Here is a 25,993-nt window from a genome sequence, read left to right as displayed (position 1 = left end):
GCGTGCATGCTGTCGAGCGAGAAAGGGGGCTCTGAGGCTCTAGGAGCAGCACCAGCCAAGAAGAAGCATCTATTTTCCCAAGACCGAGCCGAGACAAAGCAGGTGCCAGTTGATGAGGATGGGGCGTCGGGCGCCACCTTCACCATAAGAGCTGGCCTCCACTAGGACCAAGAGAAAGCATTGGTTGTTACTTGCGCGCCAACAAGGATGTGTTTGCATGGGAGCCCAAGGACCTGGTCGGGGTTCCAAGGGGAATAATCGAGCATCACTTGAAGGTATGCCCAAACATGCGCCCGGTGAAGCAGAAGGCCCGTCGATAGTCCACCGAGAAGCAGGCGTTCATTGTCCAAGAGACCTGCAAGCTGCAGGACGGTGGAGTCATCCGGGACGTATGGTACCCAGAATGGCTGGCAAACCAAGTCGTCGTCCCAGAGAAAGGAGCGAAGGAGCGCATGTGTGTCGACTTCACCAACCTCAACAAGGCTTGTCCTCAGGATCCCTTCCCGCTTCCGCGCATCGACCAGATTGTCGACTCCACCACCGAGTGTGACCTGCTGTGCTTTTTGGACGCTTTCTCGGGCTACCACCTGATCAAGATGGCCGTGCAAGATGTGGAGAAGACGGCGTTCCTGACCCCCTATGCTGTGTACTGCTACACCTGCATGCTTTTCGGGCTACGCAATGTCGGGGCTACCTTCCAGTGGCTGATGCACATCGCCCTGGGCAGGCAGCTCAGGAGAAATGATGAGGCCTATGTTGATGACATAGTGGTGAAGTCTCGGGAGGCGAGGACCCTGATTGAGGATCTGGAGGAGACTTTTGCCAGCTTGCGCAAGGTGGACCTGTGGCTCAATCCCGAGAAGTGCATGTTCGGGGTTCCCTCTGGCAACCTTCTGGGTTTCCTAGTGTCACACAGAGGAATCGAGGCCAATCCGGAGAAGGTCAAGGCAATAGAAGACATGAGCCCTCCGCAGACGCTCAAGGAGATGCAGAAGCTGGCGGGCTACGTGACCTCACTAGGGCGCTTCATCTCCAAACTGGGAGAATGCGCCCTACCGTTCTTCAAGCTGATGAAAAGGAAGGGGCCGTTCAAGTGGACCCCCGAAGCTGATGCGGCCTTTCAAGACCTCAAGAGATACCTGACCAGCCCGCCGGTGATGGTCGCGCCGTGCCCTCTCGAGCCCCTGGTGCTCTATTTGGCCGCCACCCCTCACTCTGCCAGCGCCTCTTTGGTGGCGCTAAGAGAGGAGCGCACAATCAAGGACCCTCAGCAGGGGACTCGACCACCAAGAAAAGCGCGGCAGCCTCAGGACGGTGCTCCTGAGGCCTCGGCTGACTCTACGACCAACATTCCTCCCGAGGATAAAACCGACCCCTCGGCCGGGGGGGGGGGGGCTCCTGAGCCCGATGCTCGCGAGGACGCACTTGGTGCGACAGGATATGAGACCCCTGAAGGCCTGCATCCTCAAGAAACACAAGACTTCGCCAACACCTCCTCCCTCATCGAGCACCCGGTCTACTTCATCAGCACAGTACTATGGGAGGCACGGGTGCACTACCCTATGCCTCAAAAGCTGTTACATGCGCTCCTTGTCGCCTCCTGAAAGCTGCACCACTACTTCCAAGGCCACCCCATCAAGGTTGTTTCAGCCTACCCACTGGAGAGGGTGCTCCAGATCCCTAATGCCGCTGGGCGGGTTGCAGAGTGGAACATCGAGCTCCAGGCGTTCCAGCTCGAGTTCAGCACCACCAGAGTCATCAAGGGGACGAACCTTGCAGATTTTGTGGCAGAATGGACTGACGTCCCTGACCGCACGGTAAGCGAGGACTGATCCCTTTTGCCTAGTGATGAGGCGCCAGACGGGTGGATCATGTACTTCAACGGTGCGTTCACACGACAAGGCGCAGGGGCTGGGGCCGTCGTCATCTCACCCGCCAAATACAAAATCAAGATAAGCATATTTCAAAGTGTCTGGCAATTGTTTTTAATTCAAACAGATGATCACCTTTAGGTGGAGGAGGACCTCCTAGAGTTTCAATAGGAATATTGTGCTTAAGCAGAGGTTGTTGTTCGAACAAGATTCTATTTATTTCATTTCTTTCATGCATATGCAAACCATTTTCATGGTCTAGCAAATATTGTTCTAAAGGATCAGTAGGAGGCACAACAATAGAAGGAAGACCAATAATTTCATCCTTACTAGGCAATTCTTTCTAATGATGCTTTCTACTAAACTTGGAAAAATTAAACTCATGAGACTCAGCACCAAAACTAACACCAACAGTTTGTTTCTCACAATCTATTTTAGCATTAACGGTGTTCAAGAAAGGTCTACCAAAGATAATGGGACAAAATTCATCCTGTGGGGAACCAAGAACAAGAAAATCAGTAGGGTATTTTATTTTCCCATACAAGACTTCAACATCCCTAACAATCCCAACTAGTGTGATGGTGTGTCTATTAGCAAGTTTAATAGTAACATCTATGTCTTCTATCTCAGCGGGTGCTATGTCATTATAATTTCTTGATATAAAGTAAAAGGAATAGCACTCACGCTAGCACCTATGTCACACAAACCATGATAACTATGATCTCCTATCTTAACTGAGACAACATGCATGCCAACAAGAGGTCTATGTTTATCTTTTTCATCGGGTTTGGCAATTCTAGCAGCTTCATCACAGAAGTAAATAACATGCCCATCCATGTTTCAACCAGGAGATCCTTAACCATAGAAACACTAGGTTCTACCTTGATTTGTTCAGCTGGTTTAGGTGTTCTAATATAACTTTTATTGAACACAATTGAAACCTTAGCATGTTCCTTCATCCTAACAGGGAAAGGTGGTTTCCCGATGTAAGAAGTGGGAACAACTGGATCAACATTGTAAATGATAGTTTCTTCTTTAGCAACTACTGGTTCTTTAATTTCTTTTTTAATAGGTGGCTGATATTTAAACCACTTCTCTTTAGGGATATCAACACGAGTAGCAAAAGATTCACAAAAGGAGGCTACTATCTCAGAGTCTAGTCCATATTTAGTGCTAAACTTTTGAAAAGCATCGGTATTCATAAAAGATTTAACACAATCAAACTCAAGCTTAATAGCTGACTATTTACCTTCGTCGAGTTCCCAATCTTCAGATTTGCATTTAATTCTTTATAAAAGATCCCACCAAAATTCAATAGTCCTCTTCATAATGGAACGAGTATAAGAAGTATCGAGCATGGATCGATCATTATGAGAAAGTCGAGCATAAAAATTCGGAATAATAATTTCTCTTGAGAGCTCATGATTGGGGCATGAATATAACATTGACTTAACCCTCCTCCAAGCTAGCGTGATAATTTCTCCTTCACGAGGCCAATATATATATATATATATATATATATATATATATATATATATATATATATATATATATAATTCCGATCACGATGAACTAGATGCATAGGTGAAAGTGCAACTATCCCTGGGTGGTTTTGGTAATTCCTAACAACATATATCTCATTGAGCTAATGCTATTTCAAGATAAGTATTTAAGGAAAGCTCAATGATTGGCATGGCATGGATGAGAAAAGTGGATCCCTCAAAATGCTAAGGACAAAAGGATTGGCTCAAGCTCAAAGCACAAGACTCTACATTTTCTATTTTAGTGATCCAAGATCACATTGAGTCTATAGGAAAATCCAATACTATCAAGAAGGGATGAGGTGTTGCTTAATAGGCTCTTACTCAAAATGCTTAGTGATATGCTCCAAAGCCCTCAACTACTTTCTCACATCCACATATGACCCAAACCAAAAGTCCAACTCGGCCCTACCGATTCTTTCTATCCGGCGCCACCGAGTTCAGATGTCATAGCCACTGCCACAAACCCTAGTCTTTTCGGTCTCACCGATAAGGATCTCGGTCTCACCGAGATGGGATTGTAATCTCTCTGTTTCCCTTAGTAATGTTTCGGTCCAACCGAGATGAGCGATCAGTCCCACTGAGATTGCAATGCAAACTCTCTGTTTCCCTTTCGTAACGTTTCGATCTCACCGAGATGAGCGAATCGGTCCCACCGAGTTTGCCTGACCAACTCTCTGGTTAGCTTATTACCAAAATCGGTCCCACCGAGTTTGAGTAATCGGTATCACCGAGATTACGTTATGCCCCAACCCTAACCATATCGGTCCCACCGAGTTGACATGTTGGTCCCACCAAAAATCCTAACGGTCACATTATTTGCTAAATCGGTCCGACCGAGTTTCATGATTCGGTCCCACCGAGATTGGAAAGTTGTGTGTAACGGTTAGATTTTGTGTGGAGGCTATATATACCCCTCCACAGAGATCCATCAGAACATGCCTACACTTCGAACATACATTTTCTGAGAGAGAACCACCTACACTTGTGTTGAGGTCAAGATATTCCATTCCTACCATATGAATCTTGATCTCTAGCCTTCCCCAAGTTGCTTTCCACTCAAATCTTCTTGCCACCAAATCCAAATCCTGTGAGAGAGAGTTGAGTGTTGGGGAGACTATCATTTGAAGCACACCATTTGTTACTTCTTGGAGAGTGGTGTCTCCTAGATTGGCTAGGTGTCACTTGAGAGCCTCCGACAAGATTGTGGAGTTGAACCAAGGAGTTTGTAAGGGCAAGGAGATCGCCTACTTCGTGAAGATCTACCCTAGTGAGGCAAGTCCTTCGTGGGCGACGACCATGGTGGGATAGACAAGGTTGCTTCTTTGTGGACCCTTCGTGGGTGGAGCCCTCCGTGGACTCGCGCAGCCGTTACCCTTCGTGGGTTGAAGTGTCCATCAACGTGGATGTATGATAGCACCACCTATCAGAACCACGACAAAATTATCCATGTCTCCAATTGCGTTTACTTTCTCAAACTCCTCCCCTTTACCTCATATGCAATTGTTTTACATTACGCTGCTATACTCTTTTGCATGTGTAGGTTGATTGCTTGACTTGCGCTAATTTGCTAATATCTGCCAAGAACTAAAATTGGGAAAAGGCAAGTTTTTTATTTGGTCAAGTAGTCTAATCACCCCCCTCTAGACATACTTTCGATCCTACAAGTGGTATCAGAGCTTTGGTCTCCATTTGCTTTGATTTCCATAGCTTTTGGTGGTCGTAGCCTTGGTTTCACAACCCAGGAGAGTATGGCATCTAGCGAGGGAAATTACCACCGTAGAGGTCCTTACTTTGATGGTACTAATTTTGCTAGTTGGAAGCATAAGATGAAAATGCATATTCTTGGACATAACCCCGCCGTTTGGGCTATTGTGTGTATTGGCTTGCAAGGTGAATTCTTTGATGGGAGAGAACCGAACCATGAAGCTACCGCGGAAGAGTTGAAGATGCTGCAATACAGTGCTCAAGCTTGTGATATCCTCTTCAACGGACTATGCCCCGAAGAATTCAACAAAATCAGCCGTCTTGAGAATGCAAAGTAAATTTGGGATACTTTGATTGATATGCACGAAGGTACCGACTCCGTCAAGGAATCCAAATTGGATGTGCTTCAAAGTCAACTTGACAAGTTCAAAATGAAGGATGGTGAAGGTGTCTCTAAATGTATTCTAGGCTTGCTCTTATCACAAATGAGATTGCCGGCTTAGGAAGTGAAGAGATGACCGACAAATTCATCATCAAGAAGATCCTAAGAGCTTTGGATGGAAAATATGATACCGTGTGCACATTGATCCAAATGATGCCCAATTACAAAGATCTCAAGCCAACGGAAGTCACTGGAAGAATTGTTGCTCATGAGATGTCACTCAAGGATAAGGAGGAGCTCCACAACAAGTCAAGTGGTGCTTACAAAGCCTCATGTGAAGCTCCCACATCATCAAGTGAGAAACAAACCTTCAATGAAGAATTGAGCCTAATGGTGAAGAACTTCAACAAGTTCTACAAGAGTAGGAGCAAGGAAAGAAGTTCCAAGTCAAGGTCCTACAATGACAAAAGATCTTCTAGTCGTGAGCGTACACTACAAAAAAAATACACTTCCGTGATGATACGTGTTTGTCACAGTAGGTCACGTTTTTTGTCATGCATGTACATCCATGACGATTTTATGACAAAATCAAGATAGTCATACCTGTGCTGTTGTAGAAGTGTTCCATGCCATTACAAAAATTATCATCACGGAAGTGTCCACTTCCATGACGATAAATCGTGCGTCATAGAAGTGCTTTCGTCAAGGGTGACCGACACGTGGCATCCACCGTAACTGAACGCCGTTAAGCTATCGGGTCGGGTTTTGGATCCGATAACCCGTTAACAGCCCCGACCAATGGGGATTTTCCACGTGTAAAATCATTACTGGCTGGAGGAAACACGTGTCGGCTCATCATTGGGATAGATGTCATCCACTCATTGGACAAAAGGCGCCTATGATACGTCGACACGTGGCACGGCCCAACAGAGGCCCATTCCTGTGAAAAGGCCGGTGAGGGAGTCCTATATTAGGGGGTATCCGGACAGCCGGACTGTGTACAATGTCCGGACTATTGAAGCATGAAGATACAAGACTCAAGCCTTCGACCCATGTCCGGATGGGACTCTCCTTTGCATGGAATGCAAGCTTGGCGATCCGGATATTATATTTCCTTCCTTGTAACCGACTCCATGTAAACCCTAGCCCTCTCCGGTGTCTATATAAACCGGAGAGGTTGGTCCTTAGAAGGCCGGTCACAATTACAATCATTCCATCATAGGCTAGCTTCTAGGGTTTAGCCTCTACGATCTCGTGGTAGATCTACTCTTGTACTACCCATATCATCAATATTAATCAAGCAGAAAGTAGGGTTTTACCTCCATCGAGAGGGCCTGAACCTGGGTAAACATCTATGTCCCTCGCTTCCTGTTACCATCAGCCTTGACGCATAGATCAGGACCCCCTACCCGAGATCCGCCGGTCTTGACACCGACAGCCGGCCCATTTGACTTGGTCAAAAGGTGGCGGGCCGGGGCATGGAAAGCCTGTTAACGGCCTGTTCTCATATAGCCCATTTACAACCCGCTAACCCAAGGCCTGTTATGCCCTATCTGAATTAGGCCCAGTAGCGTCATCTGGGCCATCCAATATGATTCCAGACCGTTTACTTACGGCCCGTTACTGTCATTTTCTGCTTGTGGGCCAAATTTAGCCCGTGGTTATAGTCGGCCCGTTTGTGGTCCGTTAATACGTTGGGCCGTTTTCATAGCGTCATCAAATACGGCCTATTAACGATGGCCCATTATGGTCGGCCCATGAATGGACGATTCCAACTCTAGCCCGTTTACGACCATAATGCGGCTGTTTGGCCCATGTTTGGCCAATCGATCATATGGCCCGTATAAGGCCCATTGATGATACGACCCGTAGAAGGCCCATTGTTTCTATGGCCCGTAGAAGGCCCATTGTTTCTATGGCCCGTAGAAGGCCCACTATTTCTATGGCCCGTAGAAGGCCCACTGTTTCTACGACCTGTAGGAGGCCCGTGTCACTACAGTAAATATTAGCCCATGGTTATTGTGGCCTAGTTTTAAAAAATAGGTTATTGCAACCACTAGGAAACCGCGGAAAAAGAACTGCACTGACTACATGCAAACAAATAAACAAGACAACAAGGAAATAAATAAGCAAGCAACTTATGCTAGGCTATCACGGCTATTACACATATTACATCCACTGGGCATCAAAGTTCGCCACCAATGCAAATATAGGGAACAAAGCAGCATATAAACGCCGCAGCAAAAAAAGTCCAGAACTGAAACCACTTCAGAAGAGTTCAAGAAACAATATCCTGGGTACCCATAATGCTGGCAAGATGCTTAGCAAGCTTATTAACTTTCTCTTGTTTGGCACTTAAATCCTCCAGCGCTTGCTATTGCACAAGAAAGTACGCATCTGAATTCTGCAGGGACTTCCTCAGTCCTTTGGCTTCTTGCCGCAGCACAACTGACTGATGCCTTTCAGCTTGTAGCTGAGATTGAAGAAGCCGAAGTGATTCAGGCAGTGTCGTGGAATTGTCACGTCAGATGTCCTCGTGAAAGGACTTAGTTGTGGAACCATCGCAACTAGGAAGCTTGAAGGGGTTAATCGGGACAAAGGACACGAGAGGTTTACACTAGTTCGGCCCCTTACGGTGAAGGTAAGGCCTACGTCTAGTTGGGTTGGTATTGATTGATGTTCCGATGACTAGGGAGCGAGATACGCTATGCCCGGCTCTCGATGAGTTGTTTCTTGACCTAAGCCGCCAGCGGGTCACCCCCTTATATACACGGGTGGACGCCCTGCGGCTTACAGAGTCCCGGCCGGCTTATAAACAGTGTCCGGCTCGGTGACTAGTTAAATCTACCTTATGATACAAGTCATGCCATTACGGCGGTTTACTACGACGGGCTTTAAGTCGCCTGTGGGCCTTAGGCCCTTTACTGAACCGCCATCTTCATGCTTGGTCTTGGGCTTCTTTCTGGTGAGTCTTCTTTGCGTAACCCGGCCCCTCCTGGGCGGCTTACTCAAATAGTTATATCCCCAACATTAGGCCCCAGATTGACTTGAACCGGTTCATGTCAATCTTAAAATACCTTAAGAAATAAATCTTCAGTCTTCTGACTGTACAAAGGTTTTCTTTAACCCACCATGACGTCATCTTTTGGATCCGTGTTAACCCGCCGTGACGTCATCCTTCCTTAAATTCATTCTTTATTCCACCGTATCCTCCAACGGATCTTTGCTTTTACTGACCATTCCGAAAACCGAGGCGTCGGGGCCGCTGGATAATAATGCTTATATCCTATTTCTCATGCCTTCTCAGTTATCCTTTCCTTATAAATAGGCACGACCTAGGTCTTCCCATTCTCCTCCTTCAGTCGTTTTCTTCCTTTCGCTGCTTCTCTGCCGCTCGAGCTCCTCCACCGCCGCCGTCGTAGATCTTCTCGTCTTCACCAACTCAGGCCGCTGCATCAACCTGGTTTGACCAGAAAAACGCGACGACCCTCCGCAACAATTCTGCATCTGTAAGTCTCCTCTTTCTTGCTCCTCAGATACGCATTAAGACCTTTGAGTTCTTCGATGTTCTTCGCTGTTCATTAGGAACCCTCCATAGATTTCATCACCACCACTATTTCTTGATCTTGAAGATGGTATAAAACCGATGCGGCAGATATTCCACACCTATTTCGAACGCAAATAGACCCCTTTCTGTCGCACAGAGGCCCCGTTCGAGCCCTTGAGCTCCATCTGTGCCAGTCCTAGTTCTAGAAAATTTTGTTTTCAGAACAGCTATTTGATCCAAAATAACAGCGGCAACTTGTGAAACCTGTTTGTTTTCACCCGGAAATAAAAAAACCGCCTCTGTTGAATATGTCTAAACACGACTGTCCATGTGGCCGGTTTAAATAAATGACACTGATCCGTGAACCTTGCTTGCTTCTCATGACTTAAGAATTTTTAACTGCTCTTGATACATGTAGCGGCTTAAATACTGTTGCATAGTTACCCATATGTCATTAGGCCCCTTCTTAAGCCGCCACCTTGAATAGTCTAAAATATTTTCCTCCGGGTTAAATTTGAACCGGAACCTCTCATTTTGTTGTAGGCCAACTGTTGTCATGGCGCCTAAGGCAACCAAGGCCCCTGTGACCTGTAATTGGGTCCCATCCACAGTCACAAGGAGTAAACTATCAGAATTTGTAAAGTCTGACCATCTGCCCAAGAAGGAGGCCATGTCTTATCGTGCCCCTGACCCGTCTGAAGAGAAGCCTCAACCCAAAGAAGGGGAGGTGATAGTCTTTACGGATCACATGAGCCGGGGGTTTGCTCCTCCCGGTTGAAAATTCTTTAGGGACATTTTGAACTTCTTTGACCTTAGACCTCAAGACATTGGACCCAATTCCGTGTCAAATATTTGCAACTTCCAAGTCTTCTACGAGGTGTACCTGGGAGAGGAGCCCAATCTGCTTTTGTTCAGAGAGCTTTTCTACTTAAACCGACAGAATGAATGTGCCAACGGGCCTAGTCTCGAACTTGGCGGCATCTCTATTCAGCAGCGGAGAGACTGCCTTTTCCCTTATGCTGAACTGCCGAGTCATCCAAAAGATTGGAATCAGACATGGTTCTATTGTCAAGACACTTCTCCGGCTGACGGGAGCCCTCTGCCCGGCTTCCGTGCTCTGCGCCTTGAGTCCAACCATCCGCTGGCGGATAAGCTGACTGCTATTGAGCGTCTGCCTCTTTATCCCACCATTAAGAAAATCGAAGCTCTCTTGGGAAATGGCTTAAACGGCATCGAACTGGTCCGAGTCTGGGTCACTTGGCGAGTACTTCCGTTAAGCCGCCGTCCCAGCTTAATGTGCACTTACTCAGGCAAAAAGGATGATCCACTGTGTCATAGCCCTGACGACTTACCAGATGATGTGGTGGAGGCTACGACCCAATCGCTGCTGAAAGAGGGCACAATGACTAGTAATGCCTTCGACTTACTTCCCTTCTGCAAGAAGAACCCGGCCCCCGCAGTGAGTCATCAACCTCAATAAATACTCTTTGCTATGTTACACCTTATTTTTACTCATAATCTCTTATCTTTTCCACAGGCCGATGACAACTTCTGGAAGGTCAAGTATGACCATGAGGCTGCCAAGCAAGCCAGGACAGCCAAGAAAACCAAAAGGAAAGCCGCCAAAACAGGAACTTCAAAGAAGAAGAAGCCAAGCGCTTCAGATTTACTCAAATTGGATGACACTTCTGAGGATGACGAAGAGGTAATCCTTAATTCTCTTAACTCCTTTGCCATTATTTTATTGACATTCTATCTTTTCAGGAGGATACGGGGAACAGCCAAGCGGTTGACGAAGAGGTAACTATAATCTCCTCCGACTCAGAGCCTTTGCCAATGCAAAAAATCCGAAGGGTGACCCGGAAAGTAAGATTTTCACATCCTCTAGCTTATCAAGATCCTCAATTTCTTTTGAAGCAACAAAAGCTTGAAAGCCGGAGGCAGACCCGGACCAGCAAGGATGCAGAACTCTCTGGCTTACCTGACGTAACTAGGAAGCGTCGGACTGAGGTTATCTCCGATTTACGTTCCGTTTTACCTTTGGCGGGTTTAATTCGCCAACCTCTCAATTCATCTGACTCCAATTATCAGGATACCTCTCCTTCCTCCGGCGAGTCTATGCAATCAAACATGCCGACTTTCAAAACTGCCCCCAGGTAATGTAACTTTATTTGCCTTAGGCTTTTACCTTACTCATGCTTTTGTATTTATCCTTCTCCCTTTGTTGACAGCATGCAAGTGAAGCCCAGTAAGAGGGCAAAGAAGAATAAACCGTCCCAAGCCCCGGTCGTGACTGAACCGGTGCTTGACATGTCTACTCCTGACAGTTCCACCCATCAGCCACCGCCTGAACCGGCCTCTGACATTCCGGTGCCAACCTCTGACCCGCCTGCCGAAGATACTCTCAACAACTCCGATAACCCGGAAGCTCCTAGCCCGGTCAAGACAAATGTCCTGGAAGTTGAGATTCTGAAAAGTCAGTTTGTTGAGCCAGGGCGGCCCACTTTCTTTGCCAAATGCACTGCCAAGGAGGAACTCATCGAATGCCAAAAGGTCAAACTGGACATTACTGATTATACTCACTTAAGCATTGGAGACATAGTCTCGGGCTATCTGAATCAAGTGCATAGCAGTCGTGACCTGGAAATTGACATGGTGAAACAAATACAGCACAAATCTGAGGTATAACTTATGCTATTTATCTGAATCTTACTTACTATATCAGCCCCCAAGTCTATTGCTTATGACTAAATATGCTATAGACTTTAGAAAACTGCTTAACCCTGCTCTGTCCAGTTCAAAAAAGAAGATATTTAATCCGGTTGTAACATGACACCTTGAACTTGCGCTTATACATTAGCCCCCAAGTGTCAAGTATCTTTACTTGTAAAGTGCTTGAAACTTAATTTGCATGAACCGGCATTGTAAGTAAAAATTCTTCAGCATACATTAGCCCCCAAGTGTCAAGAACCTTTGCTTGCAAAGTACTTGGGACTTAATGTTATCTTACCATGATTCTTAATATAACCCGGTATCAATGCAGGCCACCATAAGTCAATTTGAGTCAGAGATTGCTGACTTGAAGAGCCGTCTGACAGCTCAAGAACTTGAAACTCAAAAGGCCAACTCCAAATTTGAATTCACCGTCTCTGAACAAGAGAAGTTGAAGAAGAATTGTGAGGCAGAAAAGAAAATCTGGGCTGATGAGAAGGCTTCATTGGTGACCCGGGCCGAGACGGCAGAGGCATCACTTGCAGAAGCAACAACCGAGCTGTCCGACTTAAAGCGCCAGATATCTCAAATGGTCTCAGCCATCTTCGGTAAATTACTGTACATAACCTTAATCATTGTATATCTTCTTTTGATGACTATTGTAATCGTTATCCCCGGCTCACTTTATGTTTATGAACACAGGCCCCAGGAGCACAAACCTCAAGCAGAACATGCTGATCAAACAAAAGGCGGTTTATACTATAGTGGAGCAACTATACACCAGGTCACAACGTGCTTTGGCCGTTGTAGCTTTATCAAATACCACTCCCCACCTTCTGCAAGACGTGCTGAAGTGTCTCGCTGTGCTACCTCAGCGGATTCAGGATTTAGGGCGGGCATCTTCAAGAGCCGAGGCCGTAGCCGCGTTAAGCCGGGCAAAGGCATGGATTCCAGAACAAGACCCGGCCGACCTCGCTCTTGGATACCCGAGTCTGAAAGAGGATGGTACCGCATTTGATGATCAAGATTTCACCGCCTGCGTCAAAGACATACGTCCCGTGGCTACCCTCATTGGGAACGACACTGACCTTACCAAGTATTCGCTGGGCTATGACAGTGAGAACCGGAGAATTCCAAACACTCCATATGATCAAGTCAGCCTGATCCCTCCAACTCGTAAGCATACTTTTGCCCCTGAAGTGGACCCGGCCGGTTTAATAGATGATGAAGCTGAGTTTGAAGCCTTTACTGGCATTGACTGGGCCTCGTCAACCTTCCAGGACAAAGCAACCGATGGAGAGGCGGAGAAGGATAACCCGGAATCTTCAAGCCCGCCGAAGGAGTGAACCGCCAGGCATTTTATGACTTTGCCAAAAACAATGCTTCATTTATTCAGACTCGGGGAGTCTTGTAATAGGGTAGAAAAACATCTCAACTTTTGTCATGCCTTCGCGCATGTTTATGGTGCTTAATGCTTTCATAAGCCGCCATTGCTATATATTTCCAGCTGATGTTGATCGTTTGTTTCCTTGATGTTAAATTTTGCTTGCCTTATCCTGTGATCCCTTTGGTAATCTCGACTGCTTATATGACCTTCACCCTACGGTTAAATTCAACTCCTGAAAGTCGGAACATGTAATGTTCACCTGACACTTAACAACCTGGGGTGATCAATATTAATTCGGAAGAACAAAAACCCACCTCTTAGTTCTTTCAAAAAGGTCTCAAAGTATTCAAGTAATTATACTGATGAAATATAATGGATAATAAACAATATTCAAAGGCTTCTGAGAATACGATCAGTAAACCGCTCCAAAGGGGTTAAGCTAAGATTCGGATACGACCATATAGCCCCCAGTGGCTTTGGCGATGCCGATCAAGTGGGTATTGACAACTATGTTCTCTTTGGTTCGAATGCGACCTATGTTTGAACAGGAAGCCCCCAAGTGGCCATAAGAGTTGTTTAATGACGCTGATTCGAATACGATCCACGTCAGACCCAAAGGGGTTTAAGCTATGATTCAAATATGATCAAGAAGCCCCGAAGTGGGTTTGGCAGTATGCCGATCAAGTGGGTATCGACAACTATGTTCTCTTTGGTTCGAATACGACCTATGTTTGAACAGGAAGCCCCCAAGTGACCATGGCTAGATTCAGATATGATCGTAAGCCGGACCAAGGGGAAAGCCGGATTCAGATACGATCCTTTCCCTGTTGGTTGTTTCCGCCACCTGCTTAAGAGGACACATAAATTTTTTGAGGGTAAAAAGGACAGAGGTCCTGCTTTATTGCTTTATATAATATATACATTGTCAAAATATATACATCTTGAGAGCCGGTGGCTCAAGTATAGTAAGGCCGGAGATGAGCAATATTCCACGGCCGGCGGGTCTCCTCCTCCGACTTACGTGAGTCTTTATGCTCTCGAACATCGATGAGGTAGTATGACCCGTTGTGCAGATTCTTGCTGACCACAAAGGGTCCTTCCCAAGGTGGGGATAGCTTGTGCATGTCAGACTGATCCTGGATGAGCCAGAGCACCAAGTCGCCTTCCTGAAAGGTCCTGCTCCTAACCCGGCGGCTGTGGTAGCAGCGCAGGTCTTGCTGATAAATTGCCTAGCGGGCTATTGCCAAGTCTCGCTCCTCATCCAATAGGTCAAGTGCATCCTGACGAGCCTTTTCATTGTCAGCCTCAACGTAAGCCGCCACGCGGGGTGAATCATGCCGGATGTCACTTGGCAATACTGCCTCTGCACCATACACCATGAAGAAAGGTGTGTAGCCTGTAGATCTGTTAGGCGTAGTGTTGATGCTCCACAATACCGAGGGTAGCTCCTCCACCCAACAACCCGGAGTTCGTTGTAAGGGGACAAAGAGCCGGGGCTTGATACCCTTCAGGATCTCTTGATTAGCTCTTTCTGCTTGACCATTGGATTGAGGATGAGCAACAACCGAAACATCAAGCCAGATATGTTCTCGTTGACAGAACTCTTTCATGGAACCTTTGGAGAGATTAGTGCCACTATCAGTTATAATGCTGTGTGGAAAACCAAAACGAAAGATCACCTTTTTCATGAAGTGAACCGCCGTAGCTGCATCACACTTACTGACTGGCTCTGCCTCAACCCACTTTGTGAACTTATCCACTGCCACCAGGAGGTGTGTCTTTTTATCTTTAGACCTCTTGAAAGGCCCAGCCATGTCAAGCCCCCAGACTGCGAATGGCCAAGGGATTGGAATCATCCTCAACTCTTGAGCCATCACATGAGCTCGTCGTGAAAATTTCTAACATCCATCACATTTACTGACTAGATCCTTCGCATCAGCATGAGCTGTCAGCCAATAGAAACCATGACGGAAAGCCTTAGCCACAAGGGATTTTGACCCGACATGATGACCACAATCCCCCTCATGGATCTCAGGAAGTATCTCTTGGCCCTCCGCAGGCGACACACAATGTTGAAACGCCCCAGTGACGCTTCGGTGATGCAACTCACCATGAACAATCGTCATAGATTTCGACCGCCTGACGATTTGTCTTGCCAAGGTCTCATCCTCAGGCAACTCTCCCCAGGTCATATAGGCCAAATATGGCACCGTCCAATCCGGGATGACGTGAAGAGCTGCCACCAGCTATGCCTCCGGGTCTGGCACTGCTAGTTCTTCCTCTGTAGGTACCTTGACAGAAGGGTTATGCAAAACATCAAGAAACATGTTAGGCAGCACCGGTTTACGTTGAGATCCCAGCCGGCTTAAAGCATCAGCCGCCTCATTCTTCCTTTGATCAATGTGCTCCACTTGATAGCCCTTGAAGTGCCCAGCCACAACATCTACTTCATGATGATAAGCCGCCATGAGAGGATCCTTGGAGTCCCACTTGCCTGATACCTGTTGGGCCACGAGATCTGAATCACCCAAGCACCTCATCCGGCTTAAGTTCATCTCCTTAGCCATCCGGAGACCATGGAGTAAGGCCTCGTACTCAGCTGCATTGTTAGTACAAGGAAACATAAGCCGGAGCACATAACAAAATTTGTCACCTCAAGGGGAAGTTAAAACAACTCCAGCCCCGAGCCTTCCAACTGCCTGGACCCGTCAAAGTGAATAGTCCAATACGTGTTATCCGGCTTCTCCTCAGGTGCCTGCAACTCTGTTCAATCATTAATAAAATCCACCAAGGCTTGAGACTTGATAGCAGTACGCGACATATATTTCAAACCATGAGGCCCAAGCTCAATAGCCCACTTGGCGACTCGTCCTGTGGCTTCCCTATTCTGGATGATGTCTCCAAGGGGGCAGAACTTACCACAGTTATAGGATGACTTTAGAAATACTGCTTCAACTTCCGGTTTGACATAAACACTCTGTAAACAAGTTTCTGCTAGTGTGGATACCTTTGTTTAGACTCAATGAGCACCTCACTAATGTAGTAAATCGGCCGCTGAACCAGATGCTCCTTGCCAGCTTCCTTACGCTCTACCACAATGGCAACACTGACGGCCCATGAGTTAGCAGCCACATATAATAGCAACGGCTCCTTATCAATGGGAGCTGCAAGGACCGGTGGCTCTGACAACTGTCTCTTCAAATCTTCAAAGGCAGCATCAGCAGCATCACTCCAGACAAAGGTGTCTGTTTTCTTCATCATCTGATACAGTGGTAGGGCCTTCTCACCCAACCGGCTTATGAACCGGCTTAAAGCAGCAACATGACCTACCAGTCGCTGAACATCATTGATGCACGCCGGTTTAGCCAGAGAGGTAATCGCCTTGATTTTCTCTGGATTAGCTTCAATGCCTCTGTTTGAGACCAGAAACCCCAAAAGCTTGCCTGCTGGTACACCAAACACACACTTGGCCGGGTTAAGCATCATCTTATAAACCCGGAGATTATCAAAGGTCTCCTTCAAGTCAGATATCAAGGTTTCCTTCTCTCTGGACTTCACCACGATGTCATCCACATAAGCATGAACATTACGCCCGATTTGACCGTGTAAACATTTCTGCACACATCGCTGATAAGTCGCCTGAGCACTCTTGAGCCCAAACGACATAGATACATAACAGAAGGCTCCAAAAGGAGTGATGAAAGCCGTCTTCTCCTGGTCCTTAACTACCATTTTGATCTGATCATAACCAGAGTAAGCATCCAAAAAACTCAAACGTTCACAACCCGCCGTAGCATCAATGATTTGATCAATATGGGGGAGAGCAAAGGGATCAGCCGGACAAGCCTTGTTTAAGTCCGTGTAATCCACACTCATCCGCCAGGTGCCGTTCTTCTTGAGTACAAGCACCGGGTTAGCCAACGACTCCGGGTGAAAAACTTCAACAATAAACCCGGCCGCTAAGAGCCGGGTGACTTCTTACCCAATAGCTTTCCGTCTCTCTTCGTTGAACCGTCGGAGAAACTGCCTGACCGGCTTATACTTTGGATCAATATTGAGAGTGTGCTTAGCGAGTTCCCTCGGTACACCCGGCATGTCAGAAGGCTTCCATGCAAAGATGTCCCGGTTCTCACGGATGAACTCGATGAGCGCACTTTCCTATTTAGGATCCAAATTGGTACAGATGCTGAATTGCTTAGAAGAGTCGCCTGGGGTAAAGTCAACAAGCTTCGTCTCCGCGGCCGATTTAAACTTCAATGCAGGGTCATGCTCTGTAGTTGGCTTCTTCAGGGAGGTCATATCCGCCGGGTCAACATTGTCTTGATAAAATTTGAGTTCTTTCGCTGCACAAGTGGACTCAGCATAAGCCGCGTCGCCTTCTTCACACTCCAAGGCTACCTTTCGACTCCCGTGCACAGTGATGGTGCCCTTGTGACCCGACATCTTGAGCTGCAAATAAACGTAACACGGCCGTGCCATAAACTTAGCATAAGCCGGCCGCCCAAACAGAGCATGATATGGACTCCTGATTTTAACCACTTCAAACGTTAGCTTCTCAGCCCTGGAGTCATACTCATCTCCAAAGGCCACTTCCAGCTCAATTTTGCCAACTGGGTAAGCCAACTTACCAGGAACCACTCCATAGAAAACAGTGTTGGATGTCCTCAAACTCTTATCAATCAACCCCATGCGTCGAAAGGTCTCATAATAGAGAATATTGATGCTGCTACCTCCGTCCATGAGTACCTTAGTGAATTTATATCCACCAACCTGAGGTGCTACCACCAAGGCTAACTGACCCGGATTATCAATCCATGGAGGGTGATCCTCTCTGCTCCATACGATGGGCTGTTCTGACCACCTCAAATAACGAGGAACTGCCGGCTCAACAGAATTCACGACCCTCTTATGAACCTTCTGGTCACGTTTGCATAAGCTAGTGGTAAACACGTGATACTGCCCACTATTCAGCTGCTTCGGATGGCTTTGATAACCCAACTGCTGCTGCTGTTGCTCTCCTTGACCAGACTGCTGTTGATTATAACCGCCTTGATGTCCCTGAAAGCCGGAGTTTGAACCACCGCCCGGGCCATGAAAACCGCCGGACCCAGAATTGTCACCAAATGCGTTGGAATTCTTAAAAGCCTTCATGATCGCGCAATCCTTCCATAAGTGGGTGGCGGGTTGTTCCCGGGTGCCGTGTCTCGGGTAAGGCTCATTGAGCAACTGCTCAAGAGATGGGCCTGATCCGCCAGATCGAGGGGCGGCTTACCCTTACGTCTCTGATTGTTACCTTGTGCATTAGCGTTGGCTACAAACTCTGGGTTACCATCCGCCTTACGCTTATTGCCACCTTGATCCATCGGGTTATGCTGCTGACCCTTTCCATTGCCGTTCTTCTTTCCCTTCCCTATCTTTTCCTCATCAGACGCGGGATCCTTGGTACTATCAGAGTCGGCATACTTGACTAAAGCCGCCATCAGCGTACCCATATCGTTGCAATCATGCTTAAGGCGCCCCAGTTTCTGCCTCAGCGGCTTAAACCGGCAATTCTTCTCCAACATGAGGATTGTAGAGCCGGCATCCATTTTGTCAGATGAATGTATTATCTCCTTGACCCGGCGTACCCAATGAGTCGTGGTTTCACCCTCCTCCTGCTTACAATTCGTCAAGTCCATAATCAACATAGATTGCTTACAGGTGTCTTTGAAGTTCTGGATGAAACGGACCTTTAACTCTGCCTATGAACCAATGGAATTGGGTGGCAAACCCATTAACCAAGACCGGGCCGTCCCATCTAACATCATGGTGAAGTACTTAGCCATTGCCGCGTCGCTGACCTCCAACAGCTCCATGGCCATCTCATAACTTTCGATCCACGCTCCGGGCTGCAAGTTGGCCGTGTAATTCGGCACCTTTCGAGGTCCCTTGAAGTCCTTTGGTAGGCGCACATTACGCAGAGCCGGTACCAAACAAGGAACACCGCCGGTTCTAGTGGCTACTCCCGTCTCAACGGAAGTCATCGGATACTCTGGGAAATCTTGATGAGCCGTCTGTTGAGCCGCTAGCTGAGCCGACCGCTCGTTCTCCTGACGTACTTGGTCTTGTACCGGATTATAGCCACCGGGCTGGTTACGGCGCTGGGCGTTGCTTGACAAAGCTTCAGACTCCATGTGCCTGCTATAACTCGGACTCCGGTTTTGACGAGGCGGTGCTAACCAAGGCGGAGGAGTTGAATGAATCTTGTCCCGGCTGTAAGAATAAGTCTCTTGCTGAGCCAGGACCGTCTGGAGAAGTTCTCTGACCCTCCGGGTGTCCACCGCTGCTGGGTCATCACCGTCCACGGGAAGAGCCACCAAGCGCGCTGATGCCGCGATTAAGTTCTCCATGGGGTTGGAAAAGTGACCCGGTGGTATCGTCACGTAACGGGGTGGAGCCATACTCCCATGAGGAGGTGCCATCTCCCGAGGCGTCCTCCTGTTCCGGCTGTCAAAAGCTGATTTGTATCTGGCGGGTTACTAGGACCGGCTCCGGGTGTCGCAAAAAGATTTCGAGGATCATTAACCGGAGGTAAACGGGACTGGGATTTCTGATGTCTCCTCCTCATCACCTCGTTGGATGCATTTAGGCTCATCGTGATCTGGTAGGCTTCTAACTGTAGCCGCTGCGCCCGTGCGTCTAGAGCCGCCCGCTCTGTGGCTAACCTAGTGTCCTCAGCTGCCAAGGCCTCTTTGGCCCGAGCTATCTCCTCACGCACCCGTGCCACCTCTGCGTCATGCTCATCTTTATTCGCAGGAATAACTGTGGCGGTTAACAAGGCCATAAGCTTGTCCATGAGATCTATCAGCACCTGAGCCGGCGGGCGCACAGGGCCTCCTGCCTCGGTTGCTCCTGCCCCGGATGTTATTGCTGTAGCGGCTGTAGAATTTTGGCCGGGTTGAGTCCCAGCCATGAAGACTCCTGCCCATCTTGGCGGCTCACAGGGGTCCGGAATACTAGTGCCATCAGAACAGCCCCCAAGCACGCCGTCTTGCACTTGGTGTAGTGAATCTGTTGAACCGGCGGACGAATCACTGTCCGAGAGGATGGCCGTCTCACCACCACCTTCAGATCCTTCAGAAAGTTCCTCTCCGTGGATGCATCCCATGAAGGCACGCTTCATGACGGGTTGAACTCGAGCCTTTCTCGCACGCTGAGCCGTCTCGACGAGGTCGGTGCAGTTGTCCGGCTCAGGGCCTGGTTCACCGATCTGGCCGATGAAAACGTGGATTCCACCAAAGGGGACCCAATACCCGTACTCAATTGAGCCGGCATCGGAGCCCCAGCCTTCGTCGTCGATATAGATCTTGCCGCAACGACTCTTGGTCATCCGGCCCACTACGTATCCCTTGAGCCCTTTAAAGTTGCCCTTCAAGAATTCAAATCCATCGTGCGCTGGCCCCACGGTGGGCGCCAACTATCATGGAATTGTCACGTCACATGCCTCGTGAAAGGACTTAGTTGTGGAACCATCGCAACTAGAAAGCTTGAAGGGGTTAATCGGACAAAGGACACGAGAGGTTTATACTAGTTCGGCCCCTTACGGTGAAGGTAAGGCCTACGTCTAGTTGGGTTGGTATTGATTGATGTTTCAATGACCAGGGAGCGAGATACGCTATGCCCGGCTCTCGATGAGTTGTTTCTTGACCTAAGCCGCCAGCGGGTCGCCCCCTTATATACACGGGTGGACGCCCTGCGGCTTATAGAGTCCCGTCCGGCTTATAAACAGTGTCCGACTCAGTGACTAGTTAAATCTACCTTATGATACAAGTCATGCCATTACGACAGTTTACTACGACGGGCTTTAAGTCGCCTGTGGGCCTTAGGCCCTTTACTGAACCGCCATCTTCATGCTTGGTCTTGGGCTTCTTTCTGGTGAATCTTCTTTGCGTAACCCGGCCCCTCCTGGGCGGCTTACTCAAATAGTTATATTCCCAATAGGCAGCGAGTTCGAAGGGCTTGTGCCAGCGGTACTGGGCAGTAACTCGAACACTACATCAACGCAGGACTGTGGGGTTTTCTCACTGTCTACAAGATCATTTTTATCACCTTTCTTGGAGACCAACAGGGTTGTCTCACTATCGTGAACCTTATCTGCATTACTTTCTCTACCATTGCATAGTGCGGTGCTCTTCTCCAATATTCTGTTTGCATACTACAAGAGAAACAAGTAGACACATCACAGGTTTAGCTTGTAGTATACGAAACTCATTTTGGTAAACTGGTTCGGTAGTAAGGTGGACAGGATAACATCATGAAACAAACATATATCTATGTACTATGGTCACTGTATTGTCCATATCATTCTAGTTTATGTTCCCTAATCAAGATAGAGACACAGTTGAACTCATATATTTTTAAGACACAATAGCATAGACAGAATATAAGTGTGAGAAACTACACAACTTTGGCAGCACTTGTAATGTGCATCACATGAGAACATAACTATTTATACAACTTAAACTGAAATCAACACAGAGCAAGAAGTTAGAACAACAATCCAGTTAAAGAAATAGGTTTAAAACATACCTGTTGCACCATTGGAGTTTCAATTGGATCCTTCAAATTCGAAAGTAGTTGGTATGAGTAAATACAGTGATGCAACAGCAAAGGAGTATGGACCATAGCTATGGAATCTGACCTGAGAACAGTTGCTCTTCTCCTTTAAACGTGGAGTTTGGGTTAGCTGTGGTGGTCTTCGTGCTTTGGGCACTGTAGTAGCTTTACAAACTGCTCGTGTGGGGGTACTCTATGGTGGACATGGTGCTTTGTCAACTAGAAGTGGGTTACTATCCGCTGGGGTTGCGGTTAGATGGGTTGTAGCTGGTTCTCTGCCCAACGGTGTAAGTGTGCAATCTGGAAGAGTCTCGATTATGTGTGGTGGGGCTAGTTTGTGGGCCAGTACAACCATGGTTCTATCTGCATCGACGGGTAGCACTGTCTTTTGTGAAGAACATGTTTTTGCTCCCTTAGATACTGCCATTACCCCCTCCAATTCAAATGGATGATAAACAAGAAAAGAAATAGAACATACAGACATTGTATGATAGACAGATGTGGTAATTCACATATATGTTGTCTAACCAAATAGGACAGCATGACCCAATTTCACATATATGATGCCTAACTAAATAGGATAGCATGACACAGTTTCAGATATATGATGGATAACTTAACAGGATACAATGGCATAATTCAACATATGATGAGTACCTAAACAGGATGAGATGACAAAATTATATGATGTCTTTCTAAAATAGGTTGGGATGAAATAATTCACATACATGTTGTCTAAGTATACAGGATGGCATGATATAGTTGAAATAATTGATCCATATACTAAGCAGCTGTCACTCGCATGTATGATCTCTAAACTAAGCAGATGGAATTCAATATTGTGCATATGATGTCTAAACTAAGCAATGCAAGACACCATATGCATCATATGAGAAATATAAACATTACAACTTAGAGCATACACCTCAGGTGGGATATAGGACTGGTCATCTGTCTCTGAATCCTCCTCTGAGGAGCTCCCTATAACCATCGAGATATATGCTTCAACAGGTACCATTGCCTGCTCTGAAGACCTTGTTTTCACTCCAGATTTTTCCATAACCGGCTCAAATGGCTGGTACACATGAAGAGTACGGCAATATACACAGATTGTCGACAAATGGAATACGTAATGAAAAAAAAAGATGGCATGAGATAATTCACATATATGATGCCTGGCTCCATGGCGGTCATCTGTCTCTGAATCCTCCTCTAAGGAGCTATCTATAACCAACAAGAAATCTGCATCGACAGGTAGCACTGACTGCTCAGAAGACCTTGTTTTCACTCCAGATTTTCCCATGACCGACTCAAATGGCTGATGCACAGGAAGAGTAGATGAATGTATAAACATTGTTGACAAATGGAATACATTATGGAAAAAAATATGGCACGATACAATTCACATATACGATGACTGGATAAACAGGATGGCATTGCATGATTCACGTATATGATGCCTGGCTAAAGAAGATGGCATTGCATAATTCCCATATACTCCCTCCGTTCCTAAATATTTGTCTTTTTAGAGATTTCAAATGGACTACCACATATGGATGTATATAGACATATTTTAGAGTGTAGATTCACTCATTTTGTTCCGTATGTAGTCACTTGTTGAAATATCTAAAAAGACAAATATTTAGGAATGGTGGGAGTATGATATAGAAACCAAACAGGTGGCATTCACACAAAGCAAATCTAAACTAAGATGATGGCATATAAGATGTATAATGTAAGCAACGCAAGGTGCCATATGCATGATATGACCAACATCAGCATGCCATGTTAGAACAAACACCTCAGGTGGTAAACATGCATGGTCGGCTCCTTCTGAATCTCCATCTGATCAGTTATCTTCCTCTGGAATACAATCTGAAAATGCAGGAGGGGAGGGGGCACTTCGCCCACCATGGAGCGACGTGTGCATGACATTATATTCCCACGCAACGGTCTTCTCCTTTTCTCTACATGTTTAGTACAATTGTGTACAATATCTGACATGCATAATAATAATAAAATAGTTAGATTTTGTAAGACCTAAGGGGTGCATGCAAAAATCAAGACTGATGGTAGCAAACGAGTGGATGGATCCAAAACTAATGATAGCAGGTAGACTATAGCTTCAGTTTAAAAAGATAGACAATGGATCATCTATTGTTTGTTGCCCACCCAACATGAACCACATAGAAGACCCCAGATGAACCAGATAGTAGACATATACTATTCGTTGTTGGCTCGATATGAGACCCATGGGCATTTCAAAACTCAAGTTTGAACGATAAAGTAGCAGGTAATAATAACCGATGTATAATGTAAGCAAACACGAAAGACTGCGACCTCTCTTCCGGAACTGTGTAGTCCTCAGGTTCATCTGCTCAGTCGATGATGGTAATGCAGTTGGCGTGGCTGCCGATAATGGGGAAGATGATCTGAGGCGGCGAAAGAAAGTTTGCAGGGGGGATCTCTGCTGCAGTGAACGCTTCTGTCGATGGTGCACCTCAGGTAGGGTGGATGACGGCATGGCAGGAGCAGGACATAACACACAAAGTTTTATTTGACGCCTATCTAAAAATGAAGTAAATCTGTAAGGGCTCCTTAGAATTGGAGGATTCTATAAACGCAGGGACAGGAAAAACACTGGAATATGATAGGAATGCACGTGCAAAATAGAACATTTGAAAACATAGGATTTCAGTCAACCTGGGTGTTTGGTTCACATGAATTGGAAGAACACAGGAATGGAGAAACATGGTCAAATTAAAGTCAAACCACGTGAAAATGAAAAAAATAAGAATCTTATTATGCCAGTAGTGCAATTAGTTCTGTTCTTCATGCATATTAATTTGAAAAGGACGTCCAAGTGAATAAAATTCCTACGTTTTTTCTTCGAAAGAGACAGCAAAGGAAAAAATCCTCCAGTTTTGCTTTGCTCCACTCCTTCTAACAGATTTGCACAAATAGTAGTTCCATAGCAAAGGATCCCTGAGGGATCGACATGAATGCAGAGTAACAAAGTGATGCGACGAGTGTACAACCTCTTTGGCATAGGCTTGTGGACCTCAGCATCATTGGGTTGGACGTGGAGGATGGTGATGATGCTGGTGTGACTGTCGGAGGCGGGGAAGAAGATCCAAGGCCTCTGGAAACGGCGCCGAGGGTACTGCTCCACTGTGATGGACGGTTCCATCGTTGGAGCAGCTCCGCTAAGGTGTACGACGACGAGGCTGAAGCAGGACAAGACAGACAACGTTAATCTGAAGTGGGACCCTAATATCATGTGCAATAGATGATGTAAAATACATCACCAAAAAGTGTTAGATGTAAAACGCATCAGCCGCACCACGACCGCTCCGACAGATGCTGTAAATACTGTTCACTCTAAACTTAACTTAAGAAAATGAACTTTACAGTCGAAACTGAATTTTACTGTCGAAACTGATTGAACTAGTAATAGAGCATTGCAATAGATGTTTAGGGCGTTCGAGCACTAGAAGCAAAGAAGCAGTGATCTAAATCAGCATACGCTCGAGCAGGGAACATACTAGCAGAGAGCAAGTCGTGCAGTAGCACCGCGAGCGAGTGCTAAAGCAGCCACTCCTGTAGCTGCTGGAGGTCGTGCAACAGCAGCAGCAACACAAGCGAGAGCAAGAGCAGAGCAGCAGCATGAACGGAAGCAAGAGCAGTGCAGCAGCGCGACTGACAGCAAGAACAGAGTCACAGCGCGAGCGAGAGCCGGAGCAGCTGCAACTAGTGCCATTCTGGAAGTCGCCACCGAGGAAGCAACGACATGGGGGAGAGACGCCGTGGATGATGTGGCCGACGACGACACCGTCGATGGAGACCCACCATGTCTGCTCGGTATCGAGCACCGGCAACCCCGTGAGATCAAATAAAAGATAAAATGCAGCAGTGAGTGCAGAACCTCCTTGGTGGCGCCGAATTGGCCTCGGCTTCATCGTAGGAATTGGTGAGGGTGCTGCGGTTCTAGTGGGGCAGGTCAAGACGGTGCTGTGGGGATTGAGGTGGCGCTATAGACGAGGCGAACGTCGGGAAGCTCCTTGGAGGTGGAGGATGGGGCGGATGATCCGGCGAGACAATGACATCGACAACGGATCCTCATCCGGTGCGGTGGATGAGGGACGGCGAGCTGTTGCGGTGGCCGACCTAGTCGGGGAAGAGTCTTCGGCTGGGCGGCGGTCGGGAGGCCGACGAAGGAGCATGGGGTTTTGGCGGCCTCGGTGTACGAAT

At 47.0% G+C, this 25,993-nt stretch overlaps 1 pseudogene; it reads right to left on the bottom strand.

Moving 5' to 3' along the window:
* Positions 1-14,753: 14,753 nt before the first annotated feature.
* Positions 14,754-25,993, bottom strand: part of LOC119338729 — a 93,691-nt pseudogene continuing 82,451 nt past the window's right edge.

Source organism: Triticum dicoccoides, chromosome 7B, assembly GCF_002162155.2.
Source record: "Triticum dicoccoides isolate Atlit2015 ecotype Zavitan chromosome 7B, WEW_v2.0, whole genome shotgun sequence".
NCBI lineage: Eukaryota > Viridiplantae > Streptophyta > Magnoliopsida > Poales > Poaceae > Triticum > Triticum dicoccoides.
This window is presented reverse-complemented; position numbering and strand designations above follow the sequence as displayed.